This window comes from Sander lucioperca, chromosome 23 (assembly GCF_008315115.2).
Source record: "Sander lucioperca isolate FBNREF2018 chromosome 23, SLUC_FBN_1.2, whole genome shotgun sequence".
Classification (NCBI taxonomy): Eukaryota; Metazoa; Chordata; class Actinopteri; order Perciformes; family Percidae; genus Sander; species Sander lucioperca.
The window spans coordinates 5,182,631-5,197,462 of NC_050195.1; the positions used below are offsets into that span (position 1 = coordinate 5,182,631).

At 40.3% G+C, this 14,832-nt stretch overlaps 1 protein-coding gene across 1 annotated transcript in view; it reads left to right on the plus strand.

The window, feature by feature from the left end:
- Positions 1-14,832, plus strand: part of LOC116057839 (protein NLRC3-like) — a 556,293-nt gene that overhangs the window by 440,593 nt on the left and 100,868 nt on the right. The gene's annotated exons all lie outside the window — the stretch shown is intronic.

The window sequence follows — 14,832 nt, forward strand, 5'->3', positions numbered from 1 at the left end:
TGTCTGAAGAATAAATCTTAAAAGTGGACAACATGAAAAACACAGAACAGGTGAACTTATGAAAGAAAACTGACGTTTTTATCAAACTTGTAAAAGTTAAAATCCTTTGTTTACTACAACACGTAACGTAAAGGCTAACCGCTACTTTATAAACTTCATGGTTTTCATTTTAATAGAAATTGTAAACACAAGCTCAACATGTTGTCCAGATGTCAGACACACAGTTCTAATACTGCAAATACTTCAATACTTTCACAAGTTAATATTGATATTGAGCAGCGTTAGAATCAGAGAAATAAAACATAGTTTTCTCTGTTTCATCTCTACTAGAAATGCAGCTGTAGCAAATAATCTCACTATCACTCTCCTCATTCATATTTTAATATGCTACAAATAATCTCACTATCACTCTCCTCATTCATATTTTAATATGCTACAAATAATCTCACTATCACTCTCCTCATTCATATTTTAATATGCTACAAATAATCTCACTATCACTCTCCTCATTCATATTTTAATATGCTACAAATAATCTCACCATCACTCTCCTCATTCATATTTTAATATGCTACAAATAATCTCACTATCACTCTCCTCATTCATATTTTAATATGCTACAAATAATCTCACTATCACTCTCCTCATTCATATTTTAATATGCTACAAATAATCTCACCATCACTCTCCTCATTCATATTTTAATATGCTACAAATAATCTCACTATCACTCTCCTCATTCATATTTTAATATGCTACAAATGATATCCAGCTACAAAAAGACTGAAGTTAGAGCAGACGTCCTCCTTCTCGCTCTCCTCTCTCTCTCTCTCTCTCTCTCTCTCTCTCTCTCTCTCTCTAGAGAGTGGTTTCTATGGAGATGATACAGCGTCTCGTCTGATTGGTTGAAACTGGCAGCTTTCAGAGCTCTGCAGACCGGAGACTAACAAGGAGACTAAAGTCTCCGCTGGTCTTTGGTCTGAACTGGACTTTCCACATTTAATGGCAGCTCTGACATCTAAGGGGCCCAAAGCCAACAGTTGATTTAGACCTGCTCTCTTTGATTTGAAGGATGTGGCATTTAGAGAAAGTGATGTTGGGTTGATCCCCATTTTCATACTTTTATTACAGTGATACAGGATGTAATGACTCATATGAAATAAGAACGTAAACATACAGAAGAAAGAACAAATATACAGAAATATAATCCAGCACTGATGAGAATGAGAATTAAACTTACTGGCAGACTTCTGAGTTCTGACATCAACCTTCAAGTTACAGAATATTATCAACTTTAACAGCAGTTCATCATTCAACAGCGTGGAGACGCAACACAAAGAGATCCAGAGATAGGCAGACTTAACAGGAATATAACCTGAGGGCAGTTTAAATGACTGTAAATCTACAGTTCTGCTGTCCTAATCTGCTGAGTCACTCTGGCTTCACAAGATCTGAATCAATCATGTCCAGCTGGAGGAGCCCAGTGTTCAACGGGACAAAATATATATCAAAATAATCCAGATCACTGGCCTGGAAAACATAGAACACTTTGTCATCAGATTGTATTAATTGTAAATACAGAATGATTTGTCCAAACAACAAACTAATTTATTAATTTGATTACATTCATATCAGTTCTTTTTCATTCACTGAGAGCTTCTTCTGTCGGCCTCCTTGAGCCAACTCTTCCCTATTAGCACGGGGTTAAAGTGTGTGTGTGTGTGTGTGTGTGTGTGTGTGTGTGAGTGAGAGAGAGAGAGAGAGAATGTGTGTGTGTGTGTGTGTGTGTGTGTGTGTGTGTGTGTGTGTGTGTGTGTGAGAGAGAGTGTGTGTGTGAGGGCTCTGTGAGGTAACGGTTGTTTCAGCGGGCGGTGCAGTTAAGTTTATCTGACAAACAGGTGACTGTCCTGCAGCGACGACAGTGAAGTTTACCATTGATGTTAAAATGTGAAATGTTAGCAAACATATGCTCTACACACTTGGCTCCACTCTGTAGTCTGACGTATGCTGAGTCAGCTGATTCTGATGTAGACAGAGCCACCGTCACTGACCAGGAGAGGCTGATGTCGGCCAATCAACTTGCCCGACATACTTCTTTCATGGCCACGTGTCATTGCTAATGATGAACCGTGCAGAGCCTCAGTCAGTCTCTCCACTCTACCTCCCAGTAACATGGCCCAGTTAGAGGTGATGCTGCTGCTTCAAGATCTCGGATCATCAGGACTCAGCTGATCCTCCAACATCCTCCTTCTGATCACACGTACGCAGACCCCCATCTGATGAGAGAAGAAGACAACAGAAGAGATAAATAGAGCTGTGACTGTATGTAGTTTTCATACCGTGGTGAAGAACAACGTATCACAACAGTATGGTGGTTAACGGTATTAAGCTATGAGCCGAGGGAAACTCTGCTAGCTGCTAGGCTAATGTATGCAGTGTAAAGTACAATGGTAAAACACTGCAGCTCTATGCTGTCCACCTCAGCTGAGAATGGAGAAATCTTCCCTTCTGTGTATATTCAATTAAACATTACCTGTAGATATCATAAGTACTGAAGCCTACAAATAATTCATAATAATCTAACACATATATTTAATGGGCTATCCAGCCTCTAGTGTGAAGCTGAAGTGACCAGCTTGAACATATGATAGAAGACAGTAAATATTAACTAACCAAAGATTATTGTGTACATTATATGTCATATTACAAGACATATGTACCCCCAGTGTTTCCCAGACATTGATATATTTGTGGTGGCCCGCCACACAATCAATGTTGACCGCCGTATATTCTCTCTCTTATCTCTCTTATTATTATCAGTATTTATTCAGGGTTTTTCCTGCATAGAGAAAGTTTTGGCGCCCTTTAAAGAGGTTTTAGCCGGCGCCAAAGAAATATCATGAGCTCCAAAACGTCTGATTTTCAGCAGCCAGCCTCCCTCTCATCCACAGTCACTACTGTATGCTGCTGGCGCTGATTTGACTGATCTGAACGCTCCGCTGTATAGAGCTGATGGTATCTCCGTTAGCAGAGTCAGACTGTACCGGACTCTCCAGGTGACCATGCTGCTCTGGGGACCGGCGGCGCAGCGAGAAACCGCTGCTGACGGACGCAGAGCTCTCCGTCCACGGAGCTCCGACTGCTGTCTGTCTGTCTGCTGTCTGTCTGTCTGCTGTCTGTCTGCGCGGCGGGCTGTCCTGGCGTCTATCAGTATTACATTGAGACAGTTTCATATCCTGTAAAAATAAAAACGTCTCCTATGTCACGTTAAGTCCTTTCCGTGTTTTGGTACAGTTCATTTTAACTCCTGATGCGAGCCATATGGGAGGAGCCTACACATGAAACTCTTTGTTGTGAGTGCTTTAGCAGCATTGACCTGACTCCCTGAATAAGCTGCAGAGACGTCGTCTCTCTCCACCTCTCTGCTGAGCCCCGTTCACGTAACAGCATCAGTTAAACTGTATTTCACACTATGATGGTTACATTTACAATGAATCCACGGTTCACATGTCTGCTGAACTGTAGGGACGGTCCGTTACACTACTGTAGGCCTACAGGCTATTCAACATCACTGACTATTTATTTATCAATATTTCAAAATAGAAAACATTACACTTGTTATGTTGTTATTGTTATTTTATGTGTCAGAGACACAAAACAATCCCCACTAGGGTAATTGGGTAAGTTGCAAACATTAGAATATTGTTCATGTTCAACAAGTTAACAACATATACAGAAACAATTAGTTTATTTTTTTGTCACCAAGAGGTGAACAGCATCTGGCTGTTAAACAGAATTACAACTTGTGGTATCTTTAGTTTTGTCAAAGAGCAAATTTATGTTGTTGTTGTTAGTTGAAAGATGACATTGTGTGCTGTGACTGCCCCGGCACCCTTATAGCCTTGAGGATGGGACTGGGGGCAGATTGTCTATTTAAGCTATTTAAGTTGCCAAAAATATTTGCAGTACAATTAATATAAGAAGTCTGCACCTCTTTCCGCGTGTGCACCCCCCACCCCGGGTTAGCTACCACTGCAAATAGAATCTAATTCTGTGGGAAACACTGACCACTTAGCCTGACGTGGTCATACTCAGATTCTAGTCAGAATATGAGTCTGATTCTGCTCCACTGGGCTGTGATTATGGGGCACGGTTCAACAGAACCAGGAAAGAAAATGTCTCTGCACTCAATTGGATAGACCTACAACCAATCAGAGCAACGGATAGACCTACAACCAATCAGAGCAACGGATAGACCTACAACCAATCAGAGCAACGGATAGACCTACAACCAATCAGAGCAACGGAACTCAACTGTCAACAGAACTCAACACGCTCTCTCTCTTCAGTCATTCTCACACGACCATATACCGTTACAGTCCAGACCGAACTTCCCAACCTCAAATGTTGTGGGGGGGCTAAGTTCAGCTGGCATCCAGGCTACTGACCCCTGTAACCTTCACCTGGAATAAAATAAATAAAATAATGCAGTGATGACATTATCACCGCTGTGATGAATGAGTGTTTCCAGAGACTCCCTTCATCAGCTGTCAGTCAGACTTCAGTCCTGTTCAGACACCAAGTGGAGCGGCTGTGTAGGCAGCCTGCTTCCTCTCAGCTCTCATGTTAACGTGTTGGAGTGAAGCTCACAGACCTGCAGAGACTTTGGGCATCAAGTCTGTTGACTCTGCAGATTTCACTGAAGTACACAGTGGAAATAAACTGCTGAGAGTCCTGAACGCATCATTACTGCAGAAACAGAGAGACGTTCACTGCTCACTTTAATGATGATTTACTGCTGTTGGGTTCAGAGAGAACAGACAGCCTGATTGGCTGACTGTTCTCTCTCTCCTCTCACAGCTTCACTGACAAGGTTGGAGGTTTACAGAAAATACTGGATCTTTGCTTTGATACTAACTGGGTTTAGTTTGATACTGCTGAAACCAGCATGGACTGAATCCAACCCTCTACTTACTGCAGAGTCTCCAGTCTACAGTCTGGACTCTCCTTCAGATCACACAGCTGCTTCACGTCTGACTCCTTCAGGCTGTTGCTCCTCAGGTTCAGCTTTTTCAGATGGGAGGGGTTGGACTTCAGAGCTGAGACCAGAGCAGCACAGCTGATCTCTGACAAACCGCAGCGCTCCAATCTGAATGAAGAATAAATGAAGATAAAAATCTATTTATAATCCAATCAGATGTGTCGATGTTTTAAATGTGTAGCTCAACATTGCTATGTCCTAATCAATGAAATTCCCCCTAAAATGAGTAGAGAGATTTTGTCATTGTGGATCATCATCATGTCAGCCAATAAAGGATCAATACTATATTCATCCTCTAAACAGCTGTGTTCTGAAAAATCAATATCATTGATCAGACAGTTGTGAAAACACTGAAATTAACAGAAACAAATTAATATTTCTACTTCAGCAGGTAAACATTAGCAATTTAAAACCATATGTGACCATTTACCAACAATTATAAAAAAAAATGTACTTTAACAACTAACTGGACATTTTCTACAGTTTCTTTAACAAACACAAGTCTCTTTAGACTAAACCAGCCTGATGGTGATAGCCAGACTAAAGTCTCTTCTGACTGCAGATTAAATTTACTACAAGAAACTAAAATATGAACAAAAAGAACATTTATAACTTTATGGATGTGAGTTATGTTTGTACATGAATTCAAATTCAATTGTTAAACATATTAGATCTATAATATTTACAGAGAGTCAGTGAACTTACTCCAGAGTCTCCAGTCTACAGTTTGGACTCTCCAGAAAACCAGACAGCAGCTTCACTCCTGAATCCTTCAGCTGGTTGAAGCTCAGGTTCAGCTCCATCAGATGGGAGGGGTTGGACTTCAGAGCTGAGGCCAGAGCAGCACAGCTGATCTCTGACAAACCGCAGCCCCACAATCTGAATAAAGAATAAATGATGTAACTTTAGAAGACAATGTTCCTGCTTGAAATCATTCAAAGTTTAATAATCTGTTCAGAGCTGAAGAAGGTTTAGAAAACAGAAACACCTGAACACAACAGGATCAGGATAAAAACTGTAAAATACAAAAAGTGAAAAAGAGCTCTAATTAATATTAATGACAACATGCTGCTACTTCAATAAAGACTTTGGAGTGAATTATTTAGTGTTATTCAGTTATATTAAGGTTTTAAATCTGTAGCTCAACATTACTCTGCTGCATTGACATGAATTAGACGTGTTTACTAAATGTAATACATTTACAATAATTACACACAGTAAGCTGTAATGTTGACAGGTTAAACAGGATCATCTTATTAAAGTTTATTATAAATCAACATGTTTCATTGTCTTGTGAATGAAGTGTAGCTTATCTTCACTAACATCCTAATGTTTCAGGTAGAGATGAGTCTTCTGAACACATCTGCTCTTTAATTAGTTCACTTCCTGTACAGCTCTAGAAAACACCACTATCCTCACGTGGACACTAATCATAGAAACTAATCTAACAGTTCAAATCTGACTCTCCCTACATTCATAGTCAAGTCCATTTTATTTATACAGCCCAATATCACAGATGACAGATTTAGCTCAAGAGGCTTTCCAACCTGTACAGCATCCGACTCCCTCTGTCCTCAGTAAAGGTCCTAAAAGACGTCATCATACCTGTCATCATTCATAAGGCCATGCTAACTAAGTTACAGAGATATTTAACATCCTTAGTTGAGTTCAGAGTGACCAACCATGACAGCAGATCACAGGAAATGTGCGTGTGTGTGTGTGTGTGTGTGTGCGTGTGCGTGTGCGTGTGTTTGCAGGGCTCGACAGTAATGGTTGCCATTGGCAACCAGATTGAGTCAGTTGCCTCCTTTGGCAATCACCTGTTATTTGTTTGTTTGTTTTTTAATATATAAAAACAAGTCCAAACTTTCAAAACTGGAAAATCTTATTTCAAAAGACGCCAGTATTCTATTAGGATGTCTCCATAAAGTTTAAACACTACGTTCTTGCTCAACACAACATTTCACCTGTTGTGCGACCGCTTTCCTCAAGCGCGTTTGGCGTGAAAAGATACAGGCAACGCAATCTTCTGTTCATGTTAACGGTGCATGTTAAAATCTGGCTTCGGTGCCTCATTACGGTGCCTCCTAAATATCTGCGCTGCTTTCTGATGCTCCGAAACAGACGTTAACGTTAGCCTACTGTTAGCTCCTGTAGTAACTGGATTAAACACGGTTAAAATGCTGACAGTTACACGGTGTAAAGTGTGACTGTATTTCACTGTAGAGGATTCCAGCACCGGGACGTACAACAGTCTGCTGCTAAAGCTATGAGCTGAAAGACTCAAACTAGCTCTATGGTCACTGCTGTTGTCAGAAAAACTAAACAGACGGGAATAAATGTTGTGTTCACTTAAAACTGGTAAATCTCGTGGTGCGTTCAAATTTATTGTAAAATACCCTTTTCTCATCTGTTTTTGTCTTTTAACAGCAATTTACTGGTGAAAGAAGTAATTCTTGGTAAAAGTTATTACACTTTTTTAAATCATTTAAATTTCCCCCTTTTTTGTGCTGATCCGAAAATGTATCCGATCCGTGACTCAAAACCGTGAACTAAACCGTGAGTTTTGTGATCTGTTGCACCCGTATTTGAGAGGCATGGGAAATTATATTGCAAGCCTTTCTCTCATTGTTTCATTAGTTAAATGTGTGTAATAGTTATGTATGAAATTAACTACTAACAGTGTTAAGTGTAAACTGTAAATGTGACGTACAGATGGCATTTTCAAATGTTTGAATCTTATTTTCTTACTTTTAAAATTTGAGATGACACTCTAAAAACTTAATTTGAAACTGTTTTAATGTCATCAGTTCTGAAGGGGATTTTACCTGATAAATATCAGCCTTATGTCTGCAGTTTAAACTCAGATTGGACAGATAGTCTAGCTAGCTGTCTGGATTTACCCTGCAGAGATCTGAGGAGCAGTTAACCATAGTCCTCACAAATCCACCAGAGGTTAGAACGCCAACACAGAGACAGAGGAAGGGGACGGACATCTGTTCGAAAAAAAGGACATAAGGCGTAATTTTCCGGCAGCAATCCCAGGAAGTGGAAGGTCGAGGATATAGACTAGTCATATATACCAGACTGGTCAGAGCCCAATACACCTTTAATTATTTTAGTTGATTTATTAGGACCCGAGCACTGACAGCATTGGTAGGCGAAGGCCCTATTGAAATTAAAATGTTTCTTCTTCTTCTTTCTATTATTATTATTATTCTATGCGTTTTAGCGTAGTTTTGAGGTACTTGGGCTACTCAAAAATGCACGAAAATTGGTCTGCCTGTCAGACTTGGTAAAAATTGCGATCTGATATGGGTCTCGGCATCGCAAATTGGCGATAGCGCCCCCTATCAGTTTTCAAAGTTAAAGCCCCCTCCTTTAACTTTTATGTAGAAGCATGACATTTGGTAGGAATATGTTGTTTTATATGTATTTTTAGGGGCTGTACATTAACAAACTCCTCCCAGAGATTTTATCCGATTAACTTCAAAATTGGTCAGTATGATCTAAAGACCTTGCCGAAGCTAAATTCCGAAGCTTTTTAGTGCACACCAAAAGTTGTGGATGGGGCATGGCGTTGATTTTTCATGCTTCGCCATGAAACAGGAAGGGGTTAGTAACTAGACTGTACATTGTCCATTCTGTTCCAAACTGCTCAGGCTGTATAAGGGTCCTGGCCTGAAGATATACATGTCAATATTCAGGTATAATCATAGCGCCCCCAACTGGCAACAGGAAGTTAGTCGTTACACTTTGATGTCCTCTTCCTAACTTGTTGACCAGATCCACCTCAAAAGTGTTCAGGAAAGCCTTAAGACCTTGATGATGCTTCATTTAGAACATTGTGATTTTTTGTTGAAGGGCAAACTTCGATGTTACATCACGACACAAAAAGCTGTTGTAACTTTAACATACATTGTCTGATCTGCCCCAAATCTTTCACATATGTTAGCCCAGGCCTGGAATGAATCACATGGGTCTCAGGCCTGATTAGGGTAAATTGGCTCAATAGCGCCGCCTACAATATTTCACAGAACTAGCTCCTGCAGTGTGTTTCACCTATACGTATGAGATTTGGTAAGCATATGTACTTTGTCCAAATTTACAAAAAAGCCTCTTGGAGCCATACCCTAAACCCATTAATATTAATGTGCAAATTATGGACGATTTTGACCATTTGCAGGCTACTTTAACGAACTCCTACTACAGATTTAACTCAATTGACTTCAAAATGGGTCAGACCAATCTAAAGACGTTGCCCAAGCTAAGTGGTGAAGCTTTTGCACTTTTGTCCAGCGGTGTGGGCGTGGCTTGGTGTCAAATTACCACATAACAGGTAGTTGTTTGTAACTCTAGTGTACATTGTGTAATCCACCCCATATTTGTTATGCTTAGTCAGAGACCATTACCCTAGAAATCTAGACCACCCTAACGGCAGCAAATGTAATTTGCAACCAGGGTCGTCTAGCAACTCTCCGTTGGCTTGCGAGCTGGAAAAACCAAATTCTGGTCAAGCCAATCACATCGTGTATAGAGTCGGTGGGCGGGCTTAACATAATGACGGCAGAGTTGCGACGTGAATTCCCTGCTACTTGAAAACAAAGAAGATGGCTCCTGCTGCTGGCGAACAGCGGTCTTTGGAATCGGCTTTGGCCGCGACTCTGGAAGACTTTGTTAAAAAAGGAAAATGTGTTCGGAGTTTTGCCGACCAGATACGGTAAAAGTTTAATCTATCATCTAGCGTTGCTCTGGTTGGCTATGAGTGCAGAGGGAATTTGAAAGACAACCGTTTATCCCGCCCCTTGGATTGAGCCCTGCCAATGGTGAGTTCCCAGACCCAACATCTGGATGTGGGTCTGGCTTGTCAGGCTAAGAGACCAGGCCTGAGGGAATCAATAATCAATAATGAGTCATAATCATAGTGCCACCTACTGGCAACAGGACGTATGCCCTGACGATAATCCTTAAATTTAGCTGAAATTTACATGATGTGGTTTAAATATGATATACAGCAATATAATGTATAGTGTGTTATCTAGAGCCACATAGTAGACAAAGGAAATTCTGCACAATTTGAAAAATATAATTTTCAACGCTGTGCACTACATGGATTTAAGTCTAAATCTTTTGTGCAGTGTTCGACAGCCACAGTAATATCAGCGTTCATCGCTGCTTGCAGCTTTAATTTCTTTTGTGTGTTCTTTAACAAAGGACCGTGTTTGTTCCTCTTCCATGTGCATTTTATTTGGCATTCTGAGCACACGATTTGTGTTCACTCCAGTAAACTGGGAGTAGAATTTGGGAGGATTGTACAATTATTAACACCTCAATGGTTGTTGACCTTATATTTAGCTGGGGAGAAATAACTGATGAATACACTGTGTTACAGTCATGTTTACAGTGTGCCTTAAGTTAATCACTTAATTATCTTCATAGTTTCTGGATTTCAGAATTCAGCTATTTCCACATGTACACTTTGCCTGAAAAGCGAGGAGTGGAAGTTAATGTTAATGAGAGAGGGAGAGACAGAGAGAGAGAGAGAGAGAGAGAGAGAGAGAGAGAGAGAGAGAGAGAGAGACACAGAGGGAGAAAGAAAGAGAGACAGAGAGAGAGTGAGAGAGTGGGAGAGACAGAGAGAGAGAGTGAGAGACAGAGGGAGAAAGAAAGAGAGAGACGGAGACAGAGTGACAGAGAGAGGGAGAGACAGAGTGAGAGAGAGATATCTAGGCATCATATTCTAGCATTGTAGATTAGTGATTGTAATTGAGCTTCATGGTAAATTTCCTGTGTAACATTAGGCTGTCTTCTGCTCACTTTTAAGGCAAAGAGTACAACTGTTCATTTGTGCAAATAACTAGTAGCCTAACTCCTTGAATGGTATGATTATGATGGTTTCAATTCAGAGCAGTGGTCAGTAAATATATTTTTAGGCTGCTTACGCATTCAGTCGGTCTGTGATCATCTGCCACGCTGTCTCTCTCTGTTTCATTACAGCTTTTTTACAAATAATTTGTTTCATGTTAACATACTTCCATAAGAAGCTGCTGCTCACTCTGTGTAAAGTATAAACAATGCATATTCTCCATTTCAGCATCAGTAAATCCGTGATCGACCTCGTGGTCTGTTAAGGAAAGCCGTGAACGTGCATCTACAGTATCAGAATTACTTCAGCCTGGCTCGACCTAGTCGCTGCTCCACAGCCTGACTTGGCCTTCGTGAAATGCACCGAGCCAGGATGCTCTGATTAGACTGGGTCAAGCCTCGCTTTATCAATTATCCTGGATTTATAAATTCTACTTTTGTGCAATAGCCTCCTGGAGACAAACTCAGACTGACTTCAGACTTCAGACTGACAAACAGACTAAAAACAGAGTTGTTGTACAAGTGAACTGATAGAAATGTAAAACTTCTGTTATTGATTTAAATTTAATAAATATACACTGAAGAACAAAATACATGAACTGACCCCATAGTCTCCAGTCTACAGTTTGGACTCTCCAATCCAGCACACAGCTGCTTCACTCCTGAATCCTTCAGGTTGTTGAAGTTCAGGTCCAGCTTTCTCAGATGGGAGGGGTTGGACTTCAGAGCTGAGACCAGAGGAGCACAGCTGATCTCTGACAAACTGCAGCCCTCCAATCTGAATAAAGAATAAATGAAGATACAAATCCATTTATAATCCAATCAGATGTGTTGATGTTTTAAATGTGTAGCTCAACATTACTTTGTCCTAATCAATGATATTTTATCTAAAATGAGTATTGTTTAAAATTAGTTGTTGGTTTTATGTGCAGTGCAGTTTAGACATAATTGCTTTCTTTCCACACACACACACACACACACACACACACACACACACACACACACACACACACACACACATACAGTATATTCGGGGTGGGCGATATATATTGTCTACGATAATATTGTGATTGTTGTGTTATCGAGTATTTAAATTACTTCGAAAAAAAACCCACTTCAAAACACGCATTAAAAGTGTAGAGTGGTAGAAGGGACGACAAAGATGGCGGCGCGTGATTGTGCAGCGGCTCTTAGCTCTCCTGTTGGTGTATATTCATGTTTTTTGTTTGTGTTTTTCTAACATTCCCATGTTGAGGTCTTACTAATAAGTACAACCACACTGAACTAATCAATATAGGACTATGATACAACACAGCTGTTACCAGAGCCTTCCAGGCGGCTCATAACATCCCGGAGGACATAGCCAGACCACCGGCCGCTCCGTGGATTGTTGTTGTTGAGAGAAAGCAGAAGCGAGGATGCCGGTCGGACCTGCTAGCCCGGCTAAGGAAACTACCACACAGACCTCCACTGCCAAGCCTCCTCCTCAACGCCAGATCCATCGCACACAAAATGGATGAGCTGGAACTCAGCATAGCAACGAACAACTACACATGGAACTGCTGTGTTATGATTATCACCGAAACGTGGCTGAACCCCCTCATCCTGAATGCCGCTGTGCAGCTAACAGGCCTAGCTAGCTACCGGCAGGATCGAGACAAGTACTATATATACACACACACACACACACACACACACACACACACACACACACATATATATATATATATGTCTGTCATGGCCGATCATGTGAAAATCGGCCAATTCCGGTCACCAGCCGGTCAATCGGTGCATCTCTAATATATATCTATATATATATATAGATATATATATCCGGCAACCGGATGGTCAGTCTGACATATGCCAATTTTATGCCGGTCAAATGCACTCGGGCGCCGCATGATTTACATCATGCAACATCAGCACCACACGTGCACATGCAGGGTTTCCGCTGACCAGGAGTAATTTATATAGTTGCATTTTATAGCGATCAATTATCTATTTAAAAAATGTTCTATGTTCTATGCAAAATGTAACATTTTCTATTAAAGAAAAGATAGAAAATAAATATTTGTGTGTGCTGTAAAGTGGTTAGAAAAAATTAAATCGGAATCGGCTAAAATCGGAATCGGCTAGCCTAACTCAAAGAAAATCGGAATCGGCCTAGAAAGTTGTAATTGGTGCATCTCTAATATGTATATATATATATATATATATATATATATATATATATATATATATATATATATATATATATATATACACAGTGAAGCCCGAAATTATTCATACCCCTGGCAAATTCTGAATTAAAGTTACTTTTATTCAACCAGCAAGTCTTTTTTTTTACCGGAAATGACACAGGCTTCTCCCAAAAGATAATAAGAAGATGTACAAGAGGCATCATTGTGGAAAAAAATATTACTCATCTTTTATTTACATTTGAACAAAAAGTGGCATGTTTGTTAACTTAGCTAACAGTTAATTATCACGTTAATTATCAATGATAACTTCTGCAGTGACGCTATCCGTTGCTGTGGTACATTGATAAAGATAAAAGTGTGTCTTGACTAGTGGATAACTCCAGTGGATACTGTGTCGTTAGTTTTAACGTTACTTACCACAAACAATGTTGCCAGTGAGTATCGGGACATGGATGTATAATAAGGTCTCGGATGGATCCGTGAACTTTACGGTGCATGTCTACTAGCATGTCTGTGTGTGAGCGTGCACGCGTACAGCGGGGTGGGGGCTTCTTCATTGGTGTTTATTCGGGGTAATAAACACCAAACACCAAACACCAAGCATTAGCACAGAACACACGATAAATGTAAATATATTTTTGGTTCATTATGAAACCAAAGAGGTTATAATAGTGGCCGGACCAGACAAAATATTGTCTCATCGGATCTGCACAAATCATGTAGGTGACCCATTTTGGTTCCAAAATGGCAAATTTTGCCGGAAGGTGAGGAGTTTTCATGCCCATTACAAACATTGATCCAGTTTGAGTCCAGACTAAATTTGGAGACAAACTGTTCAGACTGACAAAGAGTTGTTGTGGTTTGTGCTCAGACAAAACCTGAAAACAAGTGAACTGATAGAAATTTAAAAGATTTGTTCTGGATTTAATGAATTTGGATTTATGGATTTAAATTAGGTAGATATTCACTGTACAATACCAAAATACATGAACTGACCTTAGAGTCTCCAGTCTACAGTTTGGACTCTCCAATCCAGCACACAGCAACTTCACTCCTGAATCCTTCAGCTTCTTGTTGTAGCTCAGGTCCAGCTCTTTCAGATGGGAGGGGTTGGACTTCAGCGCTGAGACCAGAGGAGCAGTGCTGATCTCTGACAAACCACATCTCTTCAAACTAAATAAAGAACAAATAAGTAGGTTATAATCCAATCTGATGTGTAGCGAGACTTTGTCATTGTGTTATTGTGGATCATCATAATGTCACTCTTCTTATTCTTCTCATTATTCTTTCCTCTTCCTCCGGCCCTTTCATTGCCATTCTCTACCTGTTCACCAGAGTTTCCACCTATCCCAGTCACCTCACTCCAACATCATCAAAACTCACGACAAAAGAAGGGAGACCACCCACTTTTACACCATAGTAAATTACAAAAATATGCAACCAGTGAGTCAAACTAAACAGGACCACAAATGCTCCTCAAACCACTTGCCAAAACTCAAAAATATACAAAACGTGAATGTCCCCAGCAATTACACCAGTAACAATTTAGAAAGACAGTCTGGGTTCTTACCTCACTGATCAGAGAAACAACTCAATGCAAATTAGCACAACCAAACTGGTGCAATACTAATTAGTAGGGATGTCCCGATCCCGATATCGGAGCCAATTTCGGCAGTTGTTAGCTGATCGGAGGTCGGCATTTACCCTGTTTACCCCAATCACGTA